This window comes from Fukomys damarensis, unplaced genomic scaffold (genome assembly GCF_012274545.1).
Source record: "Fukomys damarensis isolate Sample0158 unplaced genomic scaffold, DMR_v1.0_HiC HiC_scaffold_38, whole genome shotgun sequence".
NCBI classification, from domain to species: Eukaryota; Metazoa; Chordata; class Mammalia; order Rodentia; family Bathyergidae; genus Fukomys; species Fukomys damarensis.
This window is the reverse complement of record NW_022900950.1, coordinates 64,850,980-64,863,318: the sequence shown is the minus strand read 5'-3', so window position 1 is coordinate 64,863,318 and position 12,339 is coordinate 64,850,980. Positions and strand designations below refer to the sequence as shown.

The 12,339-nt window shown below is 41.6% G+C and overlaps 1 pseudogene; it reads right to left on the bottom strand.

Moving 5' to 3' along the window:
* Nucleotides 1–11,779, bottom strand: part of LOC104853107 — a 16,143-nt pseudogene extending 4,364 nt beyond the window's left edge.
* Between the last annotated feature and the right edge of the window lie 560 nt (nucleotides 11,780–12,339).

Below are 12,339 nucleotides of genomic sequence, written 5' to 3'. Positions count from 1 at the left end.
GTTTTTTTTTTTTGGTACCAAGGATTGAACTCAAGATCTTGTGATTATGAGGCAGGCAGCAGAACCACTGAGCTAATCCCCGGCCCTAAAACTTTTTAAAAAGTCACATATAAGCAGGGTATGGTGACACACACCTGTTGTAATCTCAGATACTCAAGAGATTGGGGCAGGAAAATCACAAGTTCAAGGGCAGCCTGGGCAATTTGGCAGGATTCTTTATGTCTTGAACTTTAACAAAAAAATAGGACTTGAAATGAGGTTTAGTACAAAGGTCCTGTGTTCAATCTCTGGCACACACAAAAAAGTAAGTTACATATAGGAGACTGTAAGGTAAAGCAAATAGAGTAGAAACTAAATTTTTCTAAAAATAGCATGTTTTGTGGACATTATTTTGACTATGGAAATATTCTACCTACTTATAAAACAAAAGTAACTTTTAAATGAATCAACAAGAACTTGAATAAAAATGGAGCAATTTAACTGTGAATCCAGCCTGAGACAGAGGATTATTTCAAATAACTTTTAAAAATGCAGTAATCTGACTATAAATCCTTAGTAGTTTATAATCTAAGGTGAAAAATAATAAGGAAGAAAAAAGAGAGAGAAAACAAACCATTTTGAGTAGTTATCATTGATAACATTAGACATTTTGAAGTTTGAAGTTATCGTTAAAATATATAACAGGGGTGGGGATTTAGCTCAGTGGTCGTTTCACCCACCTCATAAGCACAAAGTCCTAAGTTTGATCCCCAGCTCTGCCAAAAAATATCTATATCTATATCTCTCTCTATATAGATATATATGTATATATTAGCAAAAAGTGTTTTAACATTGTTACAAACCAAGAATGGAAAGTTCCCAGAGTTCTGGAGCCAGGTAAGCCATGCGAATTTGGACAACAAACTAAAAATCTTTGCTTCTGCATCTATAAAAGAGATCAACAATCTGCACCTCCTGAGTGTCTGAGAATTACCTATGATGCACTTAGTGTAGCCCTGGCTCCTGGGAGGAGCTCTGTTATGCCTGGAGTTTGGAAGTATCTTTTGTGTCCCCTCACTGTGGGACAGGAGGGATGCTTGAAAGCAGCGAAGTATTCAAACACCAAGCACAGTTTATACAACACAATAATGCTCCATCGACATTTGTAAATGGATTCACTCCCCTGATGTTCATTTCAATGCACATAAATTCAAATGGGCGAGACTCTAAGTTTCTGTTTAAAGTGCTTAATATATTACATATGTATTAGTATATGTACAAAAAAGTGTGCTCAACACATGTTGTACTCAGTTGACTTTTTTCCACCTATTTACATTTTTGTAATGTCAATCATGCTATTGTGTGAAACAATCTCGCTACCAGCTTACACCTTGGGCAAAATTGCTTTCCAGAGGTCTAAATGGTCCTTTCACTAACAAGGAAATGTACATAAATTGTAAAACATTATTACCTGCTAAGTTTTACCTCTGTGTTCACAGCTATGAAACCCAGCCCTGCATGAGTCCATTTTCTAAACGTGTTTTGTTTTCTCACAGGAGATTTTAGAAGGCTGTAGTTTTTGTTTTAGTTTTTCAAATTCCTTCGCTTTGAGATTCCTACTTTTGTAGGTCTCCAGTTTTATTTTTTTGAATTAGATGGAAACATTTTAACCCAAAAAGGGCCTGTACATTTTCAAACTTCTATGTCTTTAAAACATACTTAAAAAGTAGCAAGATACAGTTGATTTACTAGCTGGTTCTCAATATTCAGATAACGAGGAAACCTACTACAGGTCCCAGAAAAGCTGCATCAGTAGTTTTCGGCAGTGCAGCAAACTTTTTATTTTAAAAAAATCAAATAAGTACTCTTCTTTCTTAGTCAGTGAAGGGCTGCCCTGATCCTCTCAGTTACCCTTGGGTAAAATCAAACTGCTAATGTGCAATCAGCCACAAGAATCCTTGAATAGGAAACATCCTATCATCTTCCCTGACCTGGAGGTGAAGCTATTTCTTCTCACTTGATCTAGACATCACAGTACTAGGTAGACCTCAATCCTCCCTGATAAAACGGCTCCTAAAATCATAGAGACCACGCAGGAAAAAGCATCTTTCCCCACATTCTGTACTACTTCCTGGATGTACATTACTCAACCCTTGCTAACCCACAGAAGGAGGAAGATACACAGTCTGGAGTAAATCTGAAGGGATCATCTCCTTTGTCTGTCATCTTTAATATCTGGCGCTGGGCCCAGAAAATTGAGATTTACTTCCACTCTTTTGAAGCTCTCTAAAGAGAGACATAAGGATATTCATCAGCAAGGAAATGCTCTTTGGCTCCATTTAGCTCCAAGAGATCTCCACTGAAGCCCTCCATCACACAAGCTTTCTCCCCGGAGTATTTGCTTTAATGTGTTCCAGCCTCTCACTAGTCCTTTCCCACACGGCATTTCCCTTCGCAGTCATGTTCTCAATGGGTACATGCTAACCACCATCAATCTTCCACTCTACTTGGTTGTATTTGGATACTCTTATGGCCGTTAACGCACTAGATTAATGTGTCTGTTCAATAACTACTTACTGAGCATCTTCCAGGCCCTGTTATGGGTCAGTAACCATGGAACTGACCTCCTGGTGGCCCGTGCAAAGGTCTGGTGAGATGATTTCAAACAGGTAGTCTGCTAGTGTCCAGAGGAAGCAGCGTAAACAACCAGACCAGTGTATGTAGACTTTTTCTTCTCACAGCTACCCTCTGGGTCCACTTTTCTCATACATAAGTGGTGCTCTCTGCTTCACATATTCCCGGAAATCATATGCTGAACTGACTGCAGGTGTGGTGGGAATATGTTTAAGGAATGTGAAGAAAGAGACCCTAAGGGAAATGACTCACTTTGGAGAAATTCACGTCAGCGTTGTGTCTGGAATGGTCCACTTCATTAGCTTGGAGTTCAAACACAATCACCTCATTTTAATTCCATTTATTGGTGGAATATCCACCTGTCTTTGGCAACAGGAAATCCACTTGTATCTCCCAACCATCCTGCATGGGTAGGAGTGCTAAGGACTTACTTAGTTCAAAGGAAACCAGTCATACTCCAAAAAGCCAAGCAGTAAGAGAAAACTGGGAAGTATGACCAGTCGGCTAGCACCTTGGCTTGGATTTCTGCCCCAGGAAGTGAAAGATGGGCCCTGGTCCTTCTCCTAACAGCTCGTTTGCTCACGATCATGGTGATGCTCCCTGTTATTCAGCTCCTTTCTTCCCATCACCCTAGCCCCCCACCCCCACCCCTGAGGCCACGTTTATTTCAGGTTGCAGTCACAATCTCAGCCAACCCCACGGCCACGGTGCTCAATACCAGGCCAGGTAGGTCAAAGCTAGAAAATAACCTAATCCCGGCAACTTCTCTGCTGGGACAGTTGTTTCCCATAAAGGTTCTTTTGGCCTGCCAGATCATCTTTTCCTGCAGCGGGACCCTCTGCCACATCCCAACCAGCAACCTCCCTGCTGCATACAGAGGGGAAGGACGATGTTGCTAAGCAACAAGCACAGGCCCATTTTGCACCCATACAGAGACACTTACACCTGTACACCAACTCGAAGGACTGTTGTTTGCTTGTTATTTTCATAACTTGGAGGGTCTCTTAAATGATTCTCTATGACGAAACAATATTCTCGGAAGGGTTGTTTTGACTCTACGTGAAGGAAGGGGTAGCTTGTTACCTTAACTTTCCGTGAAAGATTCTAGGACTGTAAGAATGGAGTGAGGCTAAGGAATCATATTCAGGGCTCATTTATTCATGGAGGGAGAGTGAGACTATTTGTTTCTCTTCTTATTATCTGGCAATTTTATCAAGTATTAGCATTTTAATAACTACGGAAAATACTAAAGAGAAGGTGTTAGTATTTGTGAGGCCATTTTGCATTGTGTCCTTGCTCTTTACTCTCTGTGGGCAAGGACTTTGTATCCTGTGTCCAGCACTAAAAACTTGAACATTATAGCCAGGCATGGTGGTGCATGCCAGTAATCCCAGCACTCAGGAGGCTGAGACAGAACTGCTGTGAGTTCAAGGCCTGCCTGAACTGCATAGTCAGACCCCCATCTCACACAAACCAAAAAACATGGTACAGCACAACATTAACTGTTTATTTTCCTCTTTATGGCAATGCTTTGAAAGTCTTACACTTATTTTGACTGACATAAAACTTGTACATATTTATGGGGTATTGTGTGATATTCTGATACATGTATACATTGGGTAATGTACAGATAAGGGTATCTCCTCAAACAGTTATCCTTTCTTTTGTAGTAAAAACATCAAAAATTCTTCTAACTTTTTGGGAAATACACAGTACATTATCATTTTCACTAGTCACCCTCCTATGCTCCACCACACCAGAAGTTATTTCTACTAATATGAGCACCCTTGATCAATCTTCTCCATACTTCTCTTTCTGTTACTCTCCCCGTCTTCTGATAAGTACTATCCTAGTTTCAAGCTCTACGAGGTCAGGACTTTTAGATTTCATATTTTTAGGCTCCACGCTTTCACATGTAGTGTTTGTCTTTCTGTGCCCAGCTTATTTCACTTAACAAAACGTCCTGTACTTCCTCCCTTCATGTTGTAGTAAATGACAGGAATTCAGCCTTCTTTAACAGCTGTATAGTACTCCATCACATATATGTTTTGCATGTTTTTATCCACAAATCAATTGGTGGACACTTAGATTGCTTCCAAGGGAAGCCTTGCTTTTTTAGTTATAAAAACATTATGCACGTGAAGAAATTCTGAAGTACAAATATGTAAAACAATACCTTCTTTCATTTTTCTCTTCCTATCTCTCAGGGACCGCTTGTTTAACACTGTGGCCTTGATACAGAATGCTGAAAACTATGAACACATTTAATTATAAAATAAATACAAGACTCATTATTTTAAAACTTGCATCCAGGGCCGGGGATTTAGCTCATCGGTTCGGTGGCCTGCCTTGCAAGAGCAAGGACCCGAGTTCAATCCAAAAACTTGCATCCAGGCATAATGAAGTGTGTCTGTGATCTCAGCCATGCAGGAGACTGAGACAGGAGGATCAATCGAGTCCATGAGTTTAAGACCAATGTGGACAATGTAGTGAGGCCTTGTTTAAAAAAAAAAAAATTTTTAAACTTTGCAATTATAAATACAAAAATAAATACAAAAATAAAGATATGATTAGAATAAATACAAAAATAAAAATCTTAATAAGTCCTACTTTACAAAGGAAACCATCGTAAAAGTATCTTATTTATTATTATAAAACCTCCTGGGCTGGGGATTTAGCTCAGTGGCTCCAGTGCCTGCCTCACAAGCTCAAGGACCCGAGTTTGATCCCCAGTAGCACACACACACACACACACACACACACACACAAAAAAAAAACTCCCAATGTTTTCTAAACACAAGAGCTTCTTACGTTTTATTTTGTTTGTGGCAGGAATAGAATCTCGCCTCATGGCAGGATCCTGATGTGTCCAGCTGCTCCTAGTCCTCAGTTGCCTGTGCCACTGTTACCTATTCTTTGTTGCGCATTGTAGCCAATCTCGTTTTCCAGACACTCACCAGTCCCTTTACTCTTTTTCAGGGTTCTTCTTTCTGCCTCCAAAGAGTGAGTTGAGGCCAGGGATTTAGCTCAGTGGTTCCGCAAGGAAGGGAGTTTGATCCCTGGAGCAAAAAGAAAAAAAAAAAAATGGAGAGATTGAGTTCAACTGAGATTTTGGTTTTTGTCTGGCTCTCTCTTCCTCAGAGTATGTATCCACTCCCTGGTTTGGCTGCCATCTTTCCTTACTCCTCACCTTGCCACCAATCTTCTTGGAGTTTCTCATCTCACACTCATTCCTTCTATACTTGGCCCATCGTCTGACTCACATCCCCAAGTCTCGCAAAACTGCATTTGAAGGGCCCTGAGGCATCCTTTCATAACATCCTCACAGACATTCTCTTAGCTCTCCTCAGGGGCTTCTGGATGCCACACGAACTCATCTTGCTCTTGCAGAGGCTCTTCCTGGCTTCAGGGACTTTGCAAAATCCTAGTTCTTCCTCTGCCTTCAGGGTTAACACCTCCCTACCCTAACTGTAGTGTCCCACAGAGGAGGTCTCTTGTTCCCGGTCTGTATCTTGCTCTGGGATCTCTCCGGGTGATTTCTTCAGTTCCCACAGCCCATACACATTTTGGCTCAACCTGTCCGACATGAACCAAATCCCTCCAGCTCCATTCATACTCCCGGCCATCTGCATGCCATATTTGCAATTTTACTTTCGTGTTTACTTCCCAACACATCATTTTTATGAATTCCTTATTTCCACTGGTGGCTACTGCCACCGTTTAGGCCAGCTAGGTAACACATCGGTCACTTTTCTCCCCTGTGCCTTTTGGCTCTTATGGATTCTCTCTCCCATGAATTCTACTGCCATGTCCTTTCCTGCCTTCTCCTACTGGTCCCACAACCTCCCTACTTCTCACTTGCACTTTATAGCCTTCTCATTATTGTTTCTTCATTTTCTACTTCATTGTCTATCTACCTGCAAATTGCCACGTAAGTCTTCCCTGAAACTCTAGTCAGAACTCCAGTCGCTCCCGTCACGACCCTTCTGGCTAAAATCTCTCCAGACAAGCCACTGTCTGAGCAAAAAACAAATTGAGTTTCACATTACCTGTTGTACCTTTGGGTCCTTACTCACCCTTTCTGTTTCTCAATAGGAAGAAAAGGGGCAAAGGGGAAGGGGAAGTGGGAGGGGTGCAGGCAAGGAAAGAAGGGAATGGAATTAACATGAGAAAATGAAACAAAGGGAACAAAGTCTTTGCAAGGGAGGTGTGGAGGGGTTGAAGGGAGGGCAGGAGAATGGGGGAAAATAGAGCCAAGAAATTGTATAAAGGTACAAATTTCCAACGATGAATGTCATTTTATTGTATACCTAAAATGTACCAATAAAAAAATCTTAATTTTAAAAAGAAAAAAATAAAAACAAAGCAAAACAAAAAAAACAAATTCAGCGCTGGGGATTTAGCTCAGTGGCACCGTGGCTGCCACACAAGTGCAAAGTCATGAGTTTGATCCCTGGTACCAAAGCAAGAAAATGAACAAACAAACCAGAACAAAGTCAGCATGGCTTTGGAAGCCTCCTACAATGGCAGTTCTCAAACATTTTTGTTTTAGGATCCGCTTTCGCTCTTAAGAATTAGGCAGAGCCCAAAGCAGCCTTTATATGGGCTATACCTCTCACTCTTTACTATCTTGGGAACAAACTTCCAAAACATTTATTTATATACTTTAAAGTCATCATAACCAAGTCATCATGTTAACATAAATACTGTGTTTTATGCAAAACAAATTATTGTTCAATAAAAAAGTCAGCCAGGCCCGGGGACATAGCTCAGTGGCATCACTCCTGCCTTGGAAGTGCGAGGTCCTAAGTTTGATCCCTGGCACTGACATATTGTTTCGTGTATTTTGTAAATTTCTAATGTTTGACTTGATAGAGCACACCTATATTCCCATATCTGTCATGATACTGCACGGAATATAATGTCTGGGAAATGCCGTTATCTCAGAAAAGGCAGGTGAAATCCCAGGGAACCTTTGAAAGGCTCCTCCGCATTGAGAACTGCGTGCTATTCCATCGCTCCCACTGCCCTGCAGTCAAACCTCATACGCCAGGTAAACGAGGCCATGCATCCCCTCATTCACATTCTTTTGTTTGTTTGTTTGTTTTGTGGGTGCTTCATAGATGTTATTTCTTTTTTTTTTCTTTTTATTGAGTTTATTGGTACAATCTAGGTATACAGTACAGTTACATTCATCACTGGGATCCTGTACCTTCACATGACTGGTCTGGGTTCTCATTTTTTCCCTTTGTCCCAGCCCTCCCTTCACCCCCTCTCCCCTCCCCATTTACAAACACTTTATTTCCATTTTTTCATTTCTTCATATTTTTTCTTTTCCCTTGTTCCCATTCCCCTACTCTTCCCACTTTCCCTACACCTGTAGCCCTTTTCTTCCTATTTCACGCTATTAATTATCCCATTAGGATTTTGTGTACTATTATACTTTTTCACACCAGAGAGACTATTCAGTATTTACACGTGTGACTTATTTATTTCACTTAAGAGTATATCCACAATATGTATCCATTTTCCTATGAATGAATCTATTTTCTCATTCTTTCTGGCTGAGTAGTATTCCATTTTATAGAAAAACCACATCTTCTTTATCCAGTTTCCAACAGATGGGCAAATGGGCTGTTTCCAAGTTTTAGCTATTACAAACTGTGCTGCTATAAACATTGGTGCACATATATCCCTGTGATATATTTCTTTTAATTCTTTTGGAAAGATACCCAGCAGAGGGATGGCTGGGTCAAATGGGATCTCTAGTCCCAGCTCTTTGAGGCATCTCCATATTGATTTCCATAGTGGTTGCACCAGTCTGCACTCCAACAACAACGGAAAAGGGATCCTTTCTCCACACAACCCCGCCAACATTTGTTATTGTGTGATTTCTTGATAGCAGCCATTCTTTGTGGGGTAGTTCCTCAGTAGCATGGAAACTAGCAGAAAGAATCAACAACTGGGATTTCATCTTATTAAAAAGCTTCTGCACTGCAAAAGAAACCATGAACAGAACTAAGAGACAACCTACAATGTGGGAAAAAAATTTTACCAGCTGCTCCTCAAAGGACTGTTATCTAGAATATATGAAGAACTCAAAACAATCAGCCCCCCCAATATAGAGACCCAATTCAAAAATGGGCATCTGAAATGAACAGACATTTCTCAGACAAAGAAGTAAAAGCAGCAAGTAAATATGTGAAGAAATGTTCCACATCACTGGTCATTCAAGAGATGCAGATAAAAGCAACACTGAGATTCCACCTCACCCCACAAAGAATGGCTGCTGTCAAGAAATCACATTCTATATAGCACGTATCTCAATCAAGCAATTTTACTGTTACATTGGTAGTACCCTATGGTTGGCCCAGGGCACAGAGATTTAGTAAGATGAAAAAACTGAGATTCCCCCCACCCCAATTTATTAGAAAGCAGCCTAACCCAGGAATTAAGGAATTTAAGAGCTAGAGACAATTCTATAGCTAATATTTTGTGCCATCTTGGACACATCATTTAACTTCTTGGCTCTCAGTTCTTGCACTGATAAGCAAAGAAAACTTCATAAGAAGTTCCCTGGAAGTTGCTCCAGATCTAAAATCATCTGTGAGTTGAAATTAAATCACCTGAAGTTTGTTCAGATGTAGGAAATACTTGTTAATCCCAATCTTGTATCCTGATTTAACCACACACTGCTGTCTTCTGGTGAGTGAATTAAAAAAAAAAAAATCAGGTTCTCCTTGTTTGCAGTTTCTAATTACTCTCTTGAAGGGGACTTCAGGCAAGAAACCACTGGATCTTGTTGAGCTTCTTGAATCAGGAGGTGATTTTATTTGTTTTGTAATAAATTGCCAATACAGTTTATACAATTCAAAAAAATTCGGCCATCTTTCTTCAAATCTTTTCTGCGCTCCCTTTTTCCTGCTGTCTTCTCCTTCAGGGACTCCAGCATGTTTTCACATACTCGATGATGAACTCACTGTTCTTCTTGGTTTTGCCTCCCCGCCTCCACCCTCTTTGGTTCATTTAAAATAGTTTCTACTGCTGGGCTTCAATTCTGTAGCATCAAGTGTTCTGTTAATCATAAGTATATTTTTCATATCATTCATTGCATTTCTCATCTCTAACAGTTTTATTTGGATTTAAATTTTTTCCTTTCATGCTTCTTTTTAACATACTTGTATTTTCCCCTGCCTCCTAGAACATATGGAATATATTTGTAAGTGCTGCTTTAACGTTCTTATCCACTAATCTATAGTCCATTTCATTAGGTCTGTGCTTATTGACAGAATTTTCTCCACATTTTAGATTATATTTTCCCTTTTATTGGAATATTTTTCTTCTTTGCATGCCTAACAATTTTGATTGGATACCCAACATGGTGAATTTCAAATTACATGCTGGATCTTTCCTTATTCCTTTATTCTTGGACTTTGTTCTGGGATGCAGTTAAACTGCTTGAGAACAGTTGATCTTTTCAGAGTTTGCCTTTGAGCTTGTTTAGGTGGAACCAAAGTAGTCTTTATTTCAGGGCTAATTTGGCACCATTACTAGAGTAATACCTTTCTGAGTACCTGTTGCCCTATGTGGTAGAAGTTTTTCATTCTGGCTGCATTAGTTGTGTGTGTGTGTGTGTGTGTGTGTGTGTGTGTGTGTGTGTGTGTGTATGGTGTGTGGGTGTGTGTGTGTGTGTGTGTGTGTGTGTGTGTGTGTGTGTAGTCTCTGGGGATTACCCACCTGGTCAGTCTGGCTCTGGCTCTGGTATATATATATATATGCTTTGGTCAATAATCAGCTGAAGACTCAAGGGAACCTTCTGTAGATACCTGAAACTCTCTTGGAGCAGGTTTTCTTTTCTATACAACAATCTTTCTGCTACTTGATGCACAAATTCTACCTGCCGTGACCTTCCCCAATCCACAATTCTCTGCTCCCTTAACTCTGGGAACCACCAGGCTCTGTTTGATTTCCTCCTGCCTGTACCACAGCTTGGAAACTGTCTCTAAACCCTAAATTGGAGCAATTCTAGTGATTACTTTGTTAATTTCAATTATTTCAGGATTGCTGTCCTGTGCTGTCTTATATCCAATGTCTGAACTGCTTTGTATCTTTTATTTACTTTTTTGTAACATTTTTTATCTGCCCTGTCCCATGATTTTATCAAGAACTGGGTGTTCTCCAAGTCAAGTCAGGACTTTCTTCTTTGGGGAGAGAAACAAACAAATAACAACAGCAAAACCTAAAAAAGCAAGCACCTTCAATCTATTTTGTTTTGACTGGAAGCTAGAGCAGATCCTGCAGACATTGACACAAAGACCCAGAATGTTTGAGAACAAGGCGGTCAGCTTCCTGTGGGTTAGGGTCATGATGGTGTGGTATTCCAAGGGCCAGATGTGGCACCAAGGGCCATAAAATTAATCTGAAGTGGCCAGATGCAGCATGTTGTTCAAATTCACTTGGGTGACCAGGATGAGAATCTGCAGGGTGCTGAAGTGGTGGAATAACACGAAGCCAGTTGGGAGAAGAGCATACCAGAAATTGCTGAGGGACTCTGGAGTGTAAGCACCTCATTTCCAAAGCAGGTAGGTGGGCACCATGCAGAGCATGACATGCTGCATGTAGTAGATCTGCAGTTCAGAGGGGAGCCGCTGGGTATTTACCACAGGAAACAGCAATGCTGCAAGAATGCCACTCAGCTTGCTCTTCTGTAACCTGAAGACCACAAAAGCTCTGGACGTGGAAAATAGGCCAGGAGGACAATATGCATCAGGTGACCAGGTGATAGGGGTTGAGCAGGTAAATGATGGTCCTGGTGGTGAATGTAGAGCCCACCACCACCCTGAAGGGTAGGCACAGGGCTACTAGAAGCAGATTCTTGCTCAGGCAAGAATTTCTCTCTGCCTTTTTCTGCCCTCTGGGTCACCTGATGCGGCTGCCTTCATCAACTGTAGCATGGGTGACCACCCATGCTATCCTCCCTCTGCCTGGGGATTAACTGCAGGCCACCAGGACCTCCAACAGGGCCAGGGTCAGGACCACCACAATTTCCAGCAGCCGCTGCTGCCAAGTGAGAAAGGCAGTATGGTTGGGGCTCCTATTGCCTACAAAGCTGGGATCCACACGATGGTAGTCTGTCCAGGAGACTTTGGTAGCTGTACCAGGACATGATATAAATAATTCCTCGTGACCACTATGCAGGAAGCAAGAGTGAGACGGAATAGGAGCCCAGAGGTTTGCCTGGGTGGTTCAACTTGCAGGGAGGGCACAACTCTGCACCCCCTGCAAACACTTGGGCACCTGGAATAGGGGACAGGAAGCTCCACGCAGCCCAGGGCAAAGGGCTGTGTCTAACTTGTCCCACAGCTGTCTGGTGAGCCTCCAGAGCTTCTCCAGTGGCCCCTTGACTCATGGGCCCTGCTCTGGCAACCAATCAGCTGCTGTACTCCCCATGCCCAGTGTTAGGGACTGAATTGTGTCCACCACTCCTCTCCCACCAAAAATACATTTCACAGACTGAAACCTTAAGCTCTAATGTGACTGTATTTGGAGATAGGTCCTTCAGGGAGGTAGTGAGGATTAAATGAGGTCACTAGGGTAGAACCCTAATCTGACAGAACTTTGACCTTATAAAAAGAGTGAGCGGGCCGGGGATTTAGCTCAGCAGTTCGGTGGCCTGCCTTGCAAGCACAAGGACCCGAGTTCAATCCCAGTACCAAAAAAAAAAAA